This window comes from Melanotaenia boesemani, chromosome 1 (genome assembly GCF_017639745.1).
Source record: "Melanotaenia boesemani isolate fMelBoe1 chromosome 1, fMelBoe1.pri, whole genome shotgun sequence".
NCBI classification, from domain to species: Eukaryota; Metazoa; Chordata; class Actinopteri; order Atheriniformes; family Melanotaeniidae; genus Melanotaenia; species Melanotaenia boesemani.
In genome coordinates this window covers 4,262,717-4,276,266 of record NC_055682.1, presented here as the reverse complement: position 1 = coordinate 4,276,266, position 13,550 = coordinate 4,262,717, and the positions used below count along the sequence as shown (strand labels likewise).

Below are 13,550 nucleotides of genomic sequence, written 5' to 3'. Positions count from 1 at the left end.
GTGTGAGCAGCATCGTGATCAGAACCCGAATATTTATATATTTTTAGTTATTCGCCTCATATAAACAGAGAACGGAAGCAGACAGTGAGACGAGCAACCAGCAGCATACATCTACATACAGAACAGTTTGAGTGCAGGTAGAAAATGCTCACCATGCAAAAGAACGTCTCATTTCCAGGTGCTAATGGGACGCTCAGCCGCCCACCCATCAGATATCAGCTCAGAACAACTCCCGTTGAAATTACTATGTAAATTATTGAGTTACAAACCTCAGCGGGGTCGTGCTTTCATCAATGAACAAGCGTAATGCATCACTTCATCAAATAAACAGAGAAAAAGAGCTCTGTCACGTCCAGATATGAGAGCAGGAGTCAAAAACATTGGAGGGAAAAGTCTAAATTACCTGACAGCCTCTCTGTGTTTACAGCGACCTGATGTGAATTATACTGCAGACACTGAAGGCAGCACACAGGCGACTCGTTCAACTTTACAGCAGACAGATTTATGCCTGGAAATGAAGCCATTAAAGCGTGAGCATTATGCCAAACGACCGGTTTGAGGCTGTTTATGTCTGGATGAAAAGAGAAAAACATGAAAATAATAATGCAAACCCATAGAGACTCAAAAATAAGTAATCATATCAATTACCATATAAGAAAATGATCCATAAATTGGAAAATAATGAAGGTGATCTGCAGATGAAAAGCAGCAAATTGGTGATATTTGATAAATAGTTTTTTCTGTTGCCTCAGAGATAAAATATAAATATAAGCAGCATTATTAAAGTAATTAAGTCTCCCCCAATGAAGCTTCCAGTTAAAATCTGATTAACATCCTTCTGAACTCAACTATATTTATATACACGACAAAAAGAGCTCAGTTCAACGTTGTGCTGAATGGGCTACTTCACACTGATCGACTTGTTTTTTCTACTTAGTTTTTTTTTTTGTTTTTTTTTTTTTTTTGATCAGGTAATCAATTTTTACCAAGCGTCTTTTGGTTCATTGTTTGTCTCACACACAAACACCAACACAGGGAAAAGGACCCATGTCGCTATGCAGAACTGATGTGAGCTTCCAGTAGTAGTTGGGCGGATTGATCCAAATATCAAAATTATCCATATCAACGTTGGTACGGATATTGATGGATACTAATAACATCACTTCTTTAATGTAAGGCTGAAAACTTTTAGAAACTTCATGAATTAGGAAGAATGAAGTGGTTTTGCTGGATTTGGTTCACCACTGTGACAAGGCAACTACATGCCCAAAATCAGCCGCTCTCCCTGAGATAATACCAAATTCCAGTTTTTATGGTACAACTAATAACTTTGTTGTTCTTGTTCTTCTTGTTCTTGTTCTTCGTTGTTATTATAAATGATACTAGCCCTATTTACCTGTTGGATGGTATTGGGTTGATACTAAATCTTGCAGCATCACACACGCCTAACTTCCAGTTTCCTGTTTTGCATGTCAACACTCAGCTTCCCATGCATCGCCTCCAAGATAAAACAGAAGTTTTCTGTTGGAGATCCATTATTCTCGTCCAGTATCTTCCTTTTTAAAAAAAAATCATGCTTCTTCATGCTGCTGCTAGCAAGTTTTCTACCCACATAAGAAACTCAATGCCATGGATGGCCTGCAGTTCATGGACATAAATCACCGTAAAACATATTCATCTAAATACCTTTTTTTGTTTGTTTGTTTGTTTTTTAACAACAGGGCTGCTTTGCTTCCCAGTATTAACCCATCTTTTCATGAATTTCAAAGTGGAGACTGATGGGTGATATTATTTGGGATGTAACAGAATGTGACAGAAATCACTTGGTATAGAAGTGATGTGGACTTTTTCTGTTTTTAAATTAGTTAAACTGATATAAGATTTAGTTTAAAAACTTACATTTATTTTCATTTATATTACATGGATATTATAAATTTATACTAACTCTCTTTTTGTTAAAATTTTATTTTCTCATTTTCCCCTCTGGAGTGTCTCCAAGCACCCTAAGGGGTATGCATACCCCCGTGTGAGAAACACTGTTGTACAGTTTTCTCACAGAACTGATTCTCTTGGTGACAGTGTAGAAATACAATGCACAGATTCAAGGACAGAGCACAGAAAAACTACACTTTCTCTCTGCAGGATATAAACATAACACAAACAATTTGTCTTCAGAAAACAGCCTTAGTGACTTGAATTGTGGTTTAAGTGATCCAGCCATCATTGAGCCAGCTTGATCCTTTAATACAAGAAGCAGATATTAACCACATTCGACCTGAAGCTTTCTCCTGCTGATGGTCCAGCCCAGCAGCAGGTTAATTATCTTGCTGGTTTTTCAGATGTGACACCTGCAGCTGGTCTGAGTGACAGCATCAGGACCTGGTATGACACCGAGATAACGGGAACAGATAATTATTTCATGAACACTTGAGGACTTCTGTCACCTCTTCTTTCTCTGTTTTTATCTCTCGCTCTTGAACTCGCAGCGTTGTCAGTTTGCTGGAGGTGCTGATGAGGCCGTTCAGGGTTGAGCAAATAGTGAAATGCAAAGAGTTGCTCTCTAAGGAGGCAGAGAAATGCAAAAAAAAAAACCTGCTTCTATGAAGAAGATGGAGAGATTTTATTTATTTTATTTTATATATTTATTTATCTGGCTGAGCTGTGTGTCAGGTGTGGAAGGTTTTTTGCAGCCTTGCCAGAGGCTCACTGCTCTGGTCTAATGAGCCATCTGGGCCAGTTCTGCTTTGGCACCAAAGTCGCATGTGTCCTATCAGGGGTGACACCAGCCCACATGGCCTCAAACCCAATGAGCCGCATGCAAAGTGAAGTAGGGTTGCAAAAGCATCATTCATCCTCACCGCAGAGCAGGTTAGAAGATGAATGTACCCGATTAAAACAGAGTAGTTGTAAATATCTCCTGTTGCACTTAGATTTTTACTTCCCTGACCTGAGGGCAAACACATCACATCTGACCTGTCACATGCATGCAGTGCACACTCATCCTGCAACAGGATAGTCGGGGTTATGTGCAGAGCTGATGGATACCTGACCTTTTCTACTCTAGAGTTCCTGTTTGCTTCCAACCAAAACTGATTATCTAATAACAACTTGTTCTACAAAGGAAACTGAAAAAATGCAGGTACAAAATAGTTTTGCTCCTTCTAAAACTCCACTGGTCCAACCCACCAACCCAATAAGAGAAGACTATCACGAAAACAAACCAGAGACCTAAAAATGATATTATTAAAAAAAAAACAAACATAAAAACCAAACAAAGAAAGTAAAAATAAGTACAACCAATAAGTCAAATAAAGTAAAAAAAAAGTGAATGAATAAAATAAATAAAATCAGTAAAAGAATAAAACAAAGGTTAAAAGCCAGCCAACTTTATTTATAAAAGCACTTCACGACGGCTACCACTGAACAAAGTTCTAAACATAAAATAAAAAGTTTACAGTTGATGCAGGCAGAATAAAAAAAACGCTTAGATCACTCAAGACAGAAAATAAATTAATAAAAGGAAATTAAATAAAAGCCAGGCTGGAAATGTGTGTTTTCAGTCTCTCTGCTGCCCTCAGGTGTTCAGGAAGGTTGTTCCATTAGTGTGGGCCATTGTGGCTAAAAGCCATCTCACCACAAGGTTTGGTTCTTACTCTGGAGATCACTGAAGAGCCTCGACCTGAAGACCGGAGGGTTCTACAAGGCTCATACTGTAAAAGCAGTCCTGATAAACATTCAGCATGGAGACCATTAAGAACCTTACAAACCAGTCAGAGAATCTTAAAATCAAACTTAACTAACAGGAAGCCAGTGCAGAGACTTTAAAACCAGTGTAGTGTTTTCTCTTTCAGGACTCTAGCAGCTGAGTTCTGCAGGAGCTGTAGAGGTATTGTTTTCTTGGGAAGACCGGAAAGGAGAGCATTACAATAATCAATGCAAAAATAAAAGCATGAATCAGTGTCTCTGCACTGGCTTGGGAGAAACACTGTCGAACTCTTGGGATATAAAAACCAGTCCTAGTTAAATCTATAACTTGTTACTCAAAGGTAACGCTGAGGTTTTTTCCTGCAGTGATTTCATTTGTGCAGACAGTTTCTCTCTCTGGGCTTCATTACCAGTGGCTCAAACCTCCATTGTGTCCTGGTTGAGCTGGGCAAAGTTTGGCACCATCCATTATCTAATACTTAAAAATACCATTTAAAAGAGGATCTAAAGGCTCTGGGTCATCAGGAGACCCTATAAAGCTGTGCCATCAGCATAATTATGGAAACTGATGCCATGTCTCCTGATGGCGTCTCCTAAAGGCAACATGTGAAGATTAAAAAGTATTGGGCCTAAAAACGAGTCCTGTGGGACACCACAATTTATGTTATAGTTTTAAATAGTCCAAAATTCTCTGTTAAAAAGATGTGATTTAAACCAACTTATTACTGAACCACCAAGGCCAACATGCCTTTCCAGTTTGGCGATCCACAGGATCAATGACTGCTGTTTCGTCTCAGACTGAGAGTTTGTTTTGATTTCCATGAAAAAGTTTTATTTGACTAACATATTTCTCTAACACTACTGTCCTCTGTTTGTTTTACTGTTTTATCACCTTATCCCTTAGAGCTGCATGGTTAACTCCTGAGATTAGATCAGGGGACAGACCACAGACAGGAACATGGCCCAGTGTAAGAGGTCTGGTGATGCCTGTGGATAAAGAACTGATATTTTGATCCCTGAAATCAAATGAAATAATAATTTAAGCTTAGTCACAATTCTTCACCTGCTCTTCCTTTAATATTTCTTATTTCGATGCCTCTAAAACTGCTTCCCAACTGGTGATTCATAACCAATCATGCCTAAAATTCTCTGTTCAGAGTTTTACTGCTTTACTGCCCCACTAAAGGTTTGACTCTCCAGAGAACAAACTCAATCACCTAATTAAATCCTCACTGATCTCCTCCACTTACTTTTCCTCTATAGTAGAAAAATTAACAAAAGCTTTCCTCCACGGATGCGTAACAGTGGATGGGGTTAAACTTTAAACAATTATATTCATATTCATGCTACTTTGGTCCACACAGGAAGAAGCTGTATGGCTCCCCTGGGCTCTAAGTGCTGTGAAGGGAACTCTCCAAAGGGTTCTTCACACTAAATGAGATGAGTTTAAAGCCTCCTTTAACATAGCCATCAAAGTAACTGCCTGAACGACCAGAACCAGGCAGCACATCAGTGCATATTGCTGAACATTTGCAGAGCCTTTCAAGTTTTTCACATTTCACTATGATTCAGTCGGAGAGTAGGGCACATTCCTCTCTAAATGGTACGTGAAACCTGCTAAATGGCCACAAGAAGCAGATTCTTCTGATCTGATGAGAGAGGGAATTCCTCTGGATTCCCCCAGATGAGCTGGAAAAAGTGACCAGAGAGAGGGAAGTTTGGGCTTCTCTGATTAGGCTGCTGCACCCATGACCCGACCCGAAACTTCTGAAACCAGGTCCCAAAGTAAATAAATTGGGGGTCATCAAAATCTACTACACAATGTTTTAGAACATATATACTTAGTCAAAAATAAAATAAAGCCACTTAGTAGGTCTAACCTTGTGCATCTAATCAATATTGTCCATGAACTGTGTGGTTTAGTGAGGGCAGAGAGCTGGTGCAGCTCCAGTAGTTTAAAGCTTTTATTGACACTGTATCATATTTATACAAAGAAAGTGGTAAAGCAACTCCCGACAGTGTACTTAAAAACCAAGATAATGATTGTTAAAATACGGAGTGATAAAATAAAAATATAGTCAGTCAATAAAATAGTGGAGTAGTTCATGTCTGTCCCTGTTACCTCTGCAGAAATTCATTAATGAAACATGTCTGAGAAAAAGAGAAAGTAAGTTACCTTTACTTTGGTTTTTATCAGACAACAGGAAAGCTATTGGCCTGAATGCATCATTTGTGGTGAGAACCTACGGATGGAAATTAGCGCATTGGTAAGTTCGCCACATTTACAGCAATACTGTAATTCATTAATATCCACTGTTCCATTCAAATAAATGATTTAATAAAAAAAAAAAAGAAAACAGGCATGGCTTAAGGTGGGTTTGGTAGTTTAATGAAGGAGGTCCCCAAAGAAAATAATTTGGGAACCACTGGTGTGGTGGGTGTGAAGAATTGTTCATTATGTTCAGTAGCTTGTGCACCATTCATCTCTGGGCCATCAGCTCCAGCAACTCATCAGTCCCCAGAACAAAACCAGCATCTTTTATTGGTTTTTACTGGATTTGACCACAAAAGAAATTCTAAAGTTAGTCATCTGCACTTTTTGAAGTTTGCTCTGAGGATCATCAGTGAAAGTTTGGTTGAAAATTAGAATTAATTAGCTGCCTGTGAGAACTTGTTAAATGTTTTCATTAAACCTAATGTGGTGGAAACTAAAGTCATACAGCTCTTCTTTAATCAGCGCCTCCTCGTCTCCTCTCTCCGTTCGCCCTTCGTGACCTGGAAATCTGTCTGAGTAAAACATTTTGAAGGATTTTACTTCCTAAAATTCACCTTGTGGAGACATAAAAATGTATAAGGAGGGTGCACAGGTGTATATTATATAGAAATCTTTTGGCATCACTCCCAGAAAAAGTTGATTTAGTTAAAAGCTCTTTTCTCTCTCTTTGTAATAGACAGGTAGAAAAACCTTCATCTCAAAGTTCTCTGCAGCTCTTTTCCACCTCCACAGTCACCGTGGCGTGTCGGTGATGGGACTCACTGTGATCTCAAACATAATTACTGAATTAAAGTGAAAACAGAGACGAGATTCAAAAGTATCTTCAAAAGGTTACCATGGAGGCTGCAGACAGGAATGTGGTATCCAGCAATTACCCACCACCCAACTAATTAAATTATTCTTCTGAAAGAAAATGCCGCACTCCCAGTTAGAGACAAAAATGGTGGAAAGGTGTGGAGATGATGAAGAAACTGATCTGTTACATCCTCATTTTGCTTGTTTTTGCTAAATGATGCGATGTTAATTGATTTCCCCAGAGGTCACCTGCCAGTCAAACGGTCTGAGAGCGACTGTGACATTTTCATTCTGCAGGTTTTAATCGATAAAGTTTTGGCTTCTGGGGTAATGATCAACATGTCATTAGCTGGTATTTCTTTTCTCTTACTCAGCAGGTGTGATGTTTATTGATCCTCCTTTTCTGTCTTTTCAACTCACACCTGGTGAAGGTAGATGGCCGTCCTTCCTGGCTCTGCTGGAAGTTTCTTTTAAAAGTAAATGTTTTTTCTTCACTGTCACCCCAAGCTTAATCGAGATTGAATCGAAGAGATTATTAACACAACTATGATCATTTAGACTAATTTAGTTTGGAATTATTTCCATCATAATTAGATCACATCGAAATGCAGCCTTAAAGTACCTGAAGGTGACTTTAGTTGTGAACTGGACTGGACCCTGCATGGCAGCCTGATGGTTGGGTTCAACAGACCCAGGTTCAAGTCCCCAGACAGACTATGAAGGCCAACCACTGTGGCAACTTGACCCCCCCGCTGGAACCATAGCAGCCCACTGATGGGTTAAATGCAGAGAAGATGGGATTAAGAGAGTATAATAATAAAATTCTTATTAGCAGGCTTGTGTTTTTATTATAACTTGACATGTGTTAATATTCACAAGCTGCACATTAAAGGGTGTGTAACTGGTTGATTTAATCCCTGATTATGTTTTTATATCTTTCTTTGTCAGGAAATCACACCTATCACTTAGATCATTAAAGCTAATTAACCAGACTTCATCATGTCAACAGAAGGCAGTACGACTGGGTTTCACATGACATCCACTTCATTAGTTCTGCCTGACACTAAGTATTGATCAGTCTAGCTCATTGTAGGCCTGAGTGTGGTAAATGTATTCTTCAGTGCTAGAAAAGGCCTCATGTTTATGTTTTATTTGGTTGTTGTCACCCTTGAAATCAAGAAACTGTTTCAGTTTATTTCATGAAGTCATATAAAAGGGAGAGTAAGCCAAGGATTTTACAAAAATACATAGAGAAAAGTGGCTTATAAACCTTTGGTTGGGATCTAAAGGTTCTGAATCTGCAGAGATCGCATAGGTTTGTAAATCTGACTTTATTTGGTTAGGAGGCTTTTCTGTTATGCTGGAGCTAAATTTAAGCTCAGGGGAGGATGAGCCCTTACCCCACCCCACTCACTCATCCCATTTCCCACAAACTCTAATTCCTAATATCAGACTTGATGCTACTTTGAGGAAGTGATATCTTGGGGATGCGTGCACACAGGGAGCCACCCCACCCATGACCACAGAGGCTACCAAGACACGAACCATCCAGATCACGGCCGGCCGGGTCCCACGCCACAACCATTAGGATGAAGTGCAGGACCCCTCCAACCACCCAGACAAGAGTGATCACTGCAGCAGTAACCCTGCAGGGTGAGCAGCATTAGCCCCCAGCGTGGCGAATCCCGGTGAGGAAAACATTGGGGTTCATGTCAAACTTCCTCAGAAGTCATTCAGCAGAAAAAACAACTGCAGATCAGCAGTGGTTCATGATGTCGTGGCTTCTTATTGCAATTGTTTTATTGACTGAAGTACGCTTATAGTTACAGATGCAAATGGAACAGCAGTGGAACGTAAAGAAATGTTGATGTTTAGCTCTCTGTGCTATCATAGCAGAACAGTTGAGCTGTTTTTCAAGCAGAAGTTGTAAAGCCATCATTTTCTGTGCTTTTTATTCATGCTGGTGGTGTTCTGGTTGGAATTCACACCATCAAAACTCTGTCAAACTAAACAAACAGACCTCACACTTCCAAACCAAAATATCCCTTGTCAGGCTGGCGACTGCGCCCAGCTGGTTTATGATTTATCAGCCAATTATTCCTCTAGCTCCAGCAATCTGGGGGACAGGCTTATTCAAAACACATTCAGCTTGGAAAGCACAACCTTTACAGCTGCAGCTGATTAAAATCTTGCCATAGTGATGGAGAGAACAGGACCCCGAGGAGCTGTCGGCAGGCCTTCTGTTCACACACTCCACCATTCATTTGTCACTGTTTCCCAGAGCTCTCGGCCCTCACAACGTGTGGTTACTGCAAATTAGCGTAGCAGTTGTTTTGGAGGTGTTTTAGCGGAAGTTTGTCTGGAAAAGATCTTCTGTTTTCCTGTCAATGTCAGCTCAGCCAAGCTCACATCATTAATCTCACTGTAATGTCACGTCAAACCACATCAGATATTATGCCCCACTGCCTGAGTTCACTGAAATCTGTTTCTTATTCAAATGATACAAGTCAATGATCCAATACTCCAAAAATACAGAGCTCATCATAAACTTGAAAGACTTATTTAGGTAATATCAGTTACATCGGAAATGTCAATGTTATTATCCTCTAAAGAGTGTTCCTTCTCTTTTAGTTGTAGATGAACTGTTTAGTTTGTGTTTGGGTGTTTAATCCAAAGATATATGGTGACTATTTGGTTGCAAAACCCACAAACGTGAAAAATCAAACATCCACATGTAAATGTAGGGTGTGCACAGTAAACTTAGGGTGCATGCACACCTGGATGGTCAGTTGGGTAGGGATTTCCAAACATTTTGCACCTTTGGTTTGGTTTGCTTTCACAGTGCACTTTGCTAAAGCAGATCAAACCACCTAGACAACGTCACACAGTTAGAACGACCTCTCGCACGAGTGATATTCCCTGAAACAACCTCTTACCAACAGGAAAGAAAAAGAAAATCCGACTCATTGATTGGCCAGGACCAAAACCGGCAAGTATGCCACAAACAAACAATGGAGTAATGCTGAGTTTCTGCAGTCTTGAGGTTTGTTTTCTTACTTTGATGTTCAAATCTAATGTGGTTTTCACCAGAATGTGTCCAGAATGAGCAGCAAGCTATCCAACCTGTTTCACCACGACATGTCCTACGTCACTTCCTTTCTTTGGATGGTCTGTTTGCTTTCACATGGCAAGCAAACTGAGACCTAAGGTTCTCAAAAGTTTGCTTCTTTCCTCAGAGGTTTTCTCCATATTAACATGACAGCATCACACAGTTGCTGCAGGTTTGTCGGCTGCATCCATGATGAGAATCTCCCGTTCCACCACATCCCAAAGCTGCTCTACTGGACTGAGATCTGGTGGCTGTGGAGGCCGTTGGAGTCCAGTGAACTCATCGTCATGTTCTAGAAAGCAGGTGGAGATGATCTGAGCTTTGTGACATGGTGCATTATCCTGCTGGAAGTAGCATCAGAAGATGCTCCACTGTGGTCATAAAGGGATGGACATGGTCAGCAACAATACTCAGGTAGGCTGTGCTGGTTAAACCAGGCCATGTTGGTACTAAGGGGCCAGTATGAGCCAAGAAAATATCCCCCACCATTACACCACCAACAGTCTGAAGGAAGGATGGATCCATGTTTTCATGATGTTTTCACCAAATTCTGAGCCTAGCATCTGAATGTGGAGCTGAAATGGAGACTCATCAGACCAGTGATTATTTGACTTATTGTTTTCTTTCTCCAACCAGTGTGCAAATCCCAGTAAATACTCAGACCAACAACTATGCCACATTCAAAGCCCCTAAAATCCCCTTTTTTCCTCATTCTGATGCTCACTATGAACTTCAGCAAGTCGTCTTCACCATGTCTACATGACTATATGCTGCTATGTGATTGGCTGATTAAATATTTGTGTTAGTAAGCAGTTGAACGGGTGGTGAAAAAATGGTCAACAGCAGCTGTAAATGAAGTAAATACTAACTAAACATTAAAAAGGAGCTAAAGAAATTAACATAAAAACAAGAACCAGGAGAGCTTCTAATATACCAGCAGAAACAGATCATGTCATGCTATAACACATTCTGGAGTGAAGCTGCAGGTTGTAGAAGATAATACAACATTCATATTTTCAATTTAACTTAGTATTTTCCAGGCTTATTCTTGGCTTTAAAAATGAAGCCTCAGCTTTAAACAGTCAGGCCTTTTTGTCCCTCAGGTTATGAAGTGATACTCTGACTTTCCTTTAATCTCTACTGAAAACACTAAGAGTCAGAGAGCCGCTGGACTTGAGTCATTTAGCTTCAGCCTGCTGCAATGGGGGCAGCATCACTATAATGGGACGTCTGTATAAAAACCACAAAGGTCTCTGGCAGCATCAGGAGCATACTAATTCCTCGCTTTGACTTCAGAAGGCAATGGATTGTTTTTTTTTGTAAAATCACCCACTTACAAAAAGTGAAAATGTTCCTGTCTGTGCTTTTTTTTATTCTTTTTTAGTGAAGAGACTGTAAATGGGTTTTGAACATTCTTCCAAAATATAAATGCTTCTCATTCAGCAGGACTCATTATGGATGCAAAACACGACGGCACGACTCCTGCAGCAGCTTAGATTTAGAGGCTTATCTACAGGTTTTCATTAACATAAAATAAAACTGAGACCACCTGCCACAACACAGAGCCGGGCAGTAATGTGTGTGCAAGAGCAGAAGCATAAAACCACCAGTCAGAGGAATTATTCAATTCCAACTTTCTGTTTTACTTTTTTTTTACTGTTTTACTTCTCTCAGAATTTTAGCTAAAACAATCACACCCACATCCCAATGCCAGTTCAGTTAGCTGTGAATCAGGCGGAGCTACAGTGTCATTTATATACAACTCATCACAGTTCACCAATCTCCACCATCTGCACAGAAACACGGCGAAGCTGGTCTGAACATGGCTGTCACATGCTGGCAGGGTAGCTGTCGCCATGGCAGCTATTTCTGTCCTGTACCAGGTGTGGGAGAGCTGAGAACAATCTCCTTGCTTTCATTTCCCCAAGAAGGATTAATCACACACATGCACCCTTGCATGCACATGATCCCACATGACTTCAGAACATGTTCTTTCATTTCACCTAATAACCTTGGGACCTTTACAAGCCCTCTGGTTATCAATTAATGTCCCTGTGCACATTAGCCTTAACATAATTTTACACACTGTGTTTTTAAGATTGCACAAGAGCTATCCATGATATTTCAAATGTGCCACATGTAGCTGAATCTACTGTTTGTGCTCTTGAAAAGAGCTTCATTCTTAGCTTCTCATTCTGACTTGCTGCAGCCTGATATAAAAACCAAAGACTGCTTTATCACGCCTGATTGCACAGCTGACTTTGCCGGTGTAGCTGGACTACAGGGACATGGAGTCTTTTTAAATATATGGAAATGCAAAAGTTCCTAGAGGCTGACAAACATGGAAGAAATAGGCAGGGAGGAAAGAGCCAGAGGGGGAAATATTTTCAAAATATCAGAAGTATATGACAGAAAATACCTGCAGTTTGGCTTCAGAGCTCTGATGGATGCACAATGTGCTCTTCAGATTAAAAGTTTTCACTTGGCTATTTAAGCTCCCAGAGGTGTCACTTTTGTGATTTTTTTTCGGTGAGAAATACTTCCTGTGGCTGATAACAAGCCAGGGTAAAACTGATTCTCTTTTTACCAGGGCTGAAGTGAGACCAGTATTCAGCCTACTTCTTTTTTATGTGGTGAAAATGAGCAAAATAAATAACAGTTCACATTTAACTGTCATGTAGTTTCATCCTGCTGAGAGGTTTTTGGTTGAAAAGATTTCTCAATGATCCATAGATGTCTGGCCTAGAATTGGAATAAATAAAGTTTAAAAGTAAAAGACCAGCATTCTGGTCGGTTGGTAGTTAGTTTACACAGCCCTGGGTAATGCACTTGACTCACGCTTGGATTACCATTGTCCTTGGCCCCGTGCTCCACGGCCATGGAGGCTCCAGCTTGGGCTTTCCCCTGCCTCCTTGTGGGTGGGCGGCTGGTCATCCCTGTGGTGGACTCCCTGGGTGGCTGCTGGTCATTCTGGTCCTCTTTGTCTGCTTCCCATCCTTGGAGAGTGTGGGGTTGAATTTGTTATTCCTTATATTTTACACTCACACACGTATGTTCACCAATACGTGCCCTTATACAGTTATCGTGTTGTCCTGCAGCTTTTCATTCCTAAGGATGAAAGACCCCTAGACCTGCCTACCTAAGGCCGTTATAGGGGGAAAGGGGAGTAACACATAACATGCCAATATGGACGCGATCTTAGTTTAACCTTCCATTTGAAAGTTTACATAACTGAGTAAAAACACTTCAGGGAGAGCCAGGGCAAACAAAACACCTCGAACTAGGTTGAAAAAGGAAAACTTGCCTAACCATAAGTTAGCTATTAGAAAAATTTCATTTCCTTTCATTTCTGGAAGCTCTAAAAGCAAATTTTAAAATAAAAGAGTAGGTGGTCTCCTCTAAATTTAATCATTTTTGTGTAACTTGTGTGAATGATCACATGACCAGGCATCTTGACTTCCTGTCTGCAACCCTGGAAGGAAATGCTTGCCCCAATCTTGTAAACAATATAATTGAAATATTTTGCACAGATATTTTTGAAGGATATACTACAGATATATAATGAGAATTATATGATTTCACTTTTTAGACATAAGCAGATTAAATGTAAGCATGACAACATTTGTTGCCGCTAACATAACACTTAGTCATATTTGTGCTAAGTGT

At 40.1% G+C, this 13,550-nt stretch overlaps 1 long non-coding RNA gene across 1 annotated transcript in view; it reads right to left on the bottom strand.

The window, feature by feature from the left end:
• The window catches only part of LOC121637188, an 84,419-nt gene that overhangs the window by 37,902 nt on the left and 32,967 nt on the right, over positions 1-13,550 (bottom strand). Inside the window, exon 2 of the long non-coding RNA XR_006009809.1 lies at positions 13,008-13,015. This is a non-coding gene — a long non-coding RNA (uncharacterized LOC121637188). The remainder of the gene's footprint in view (positions 1-13,007; positions 13,016-13,550) is intronic.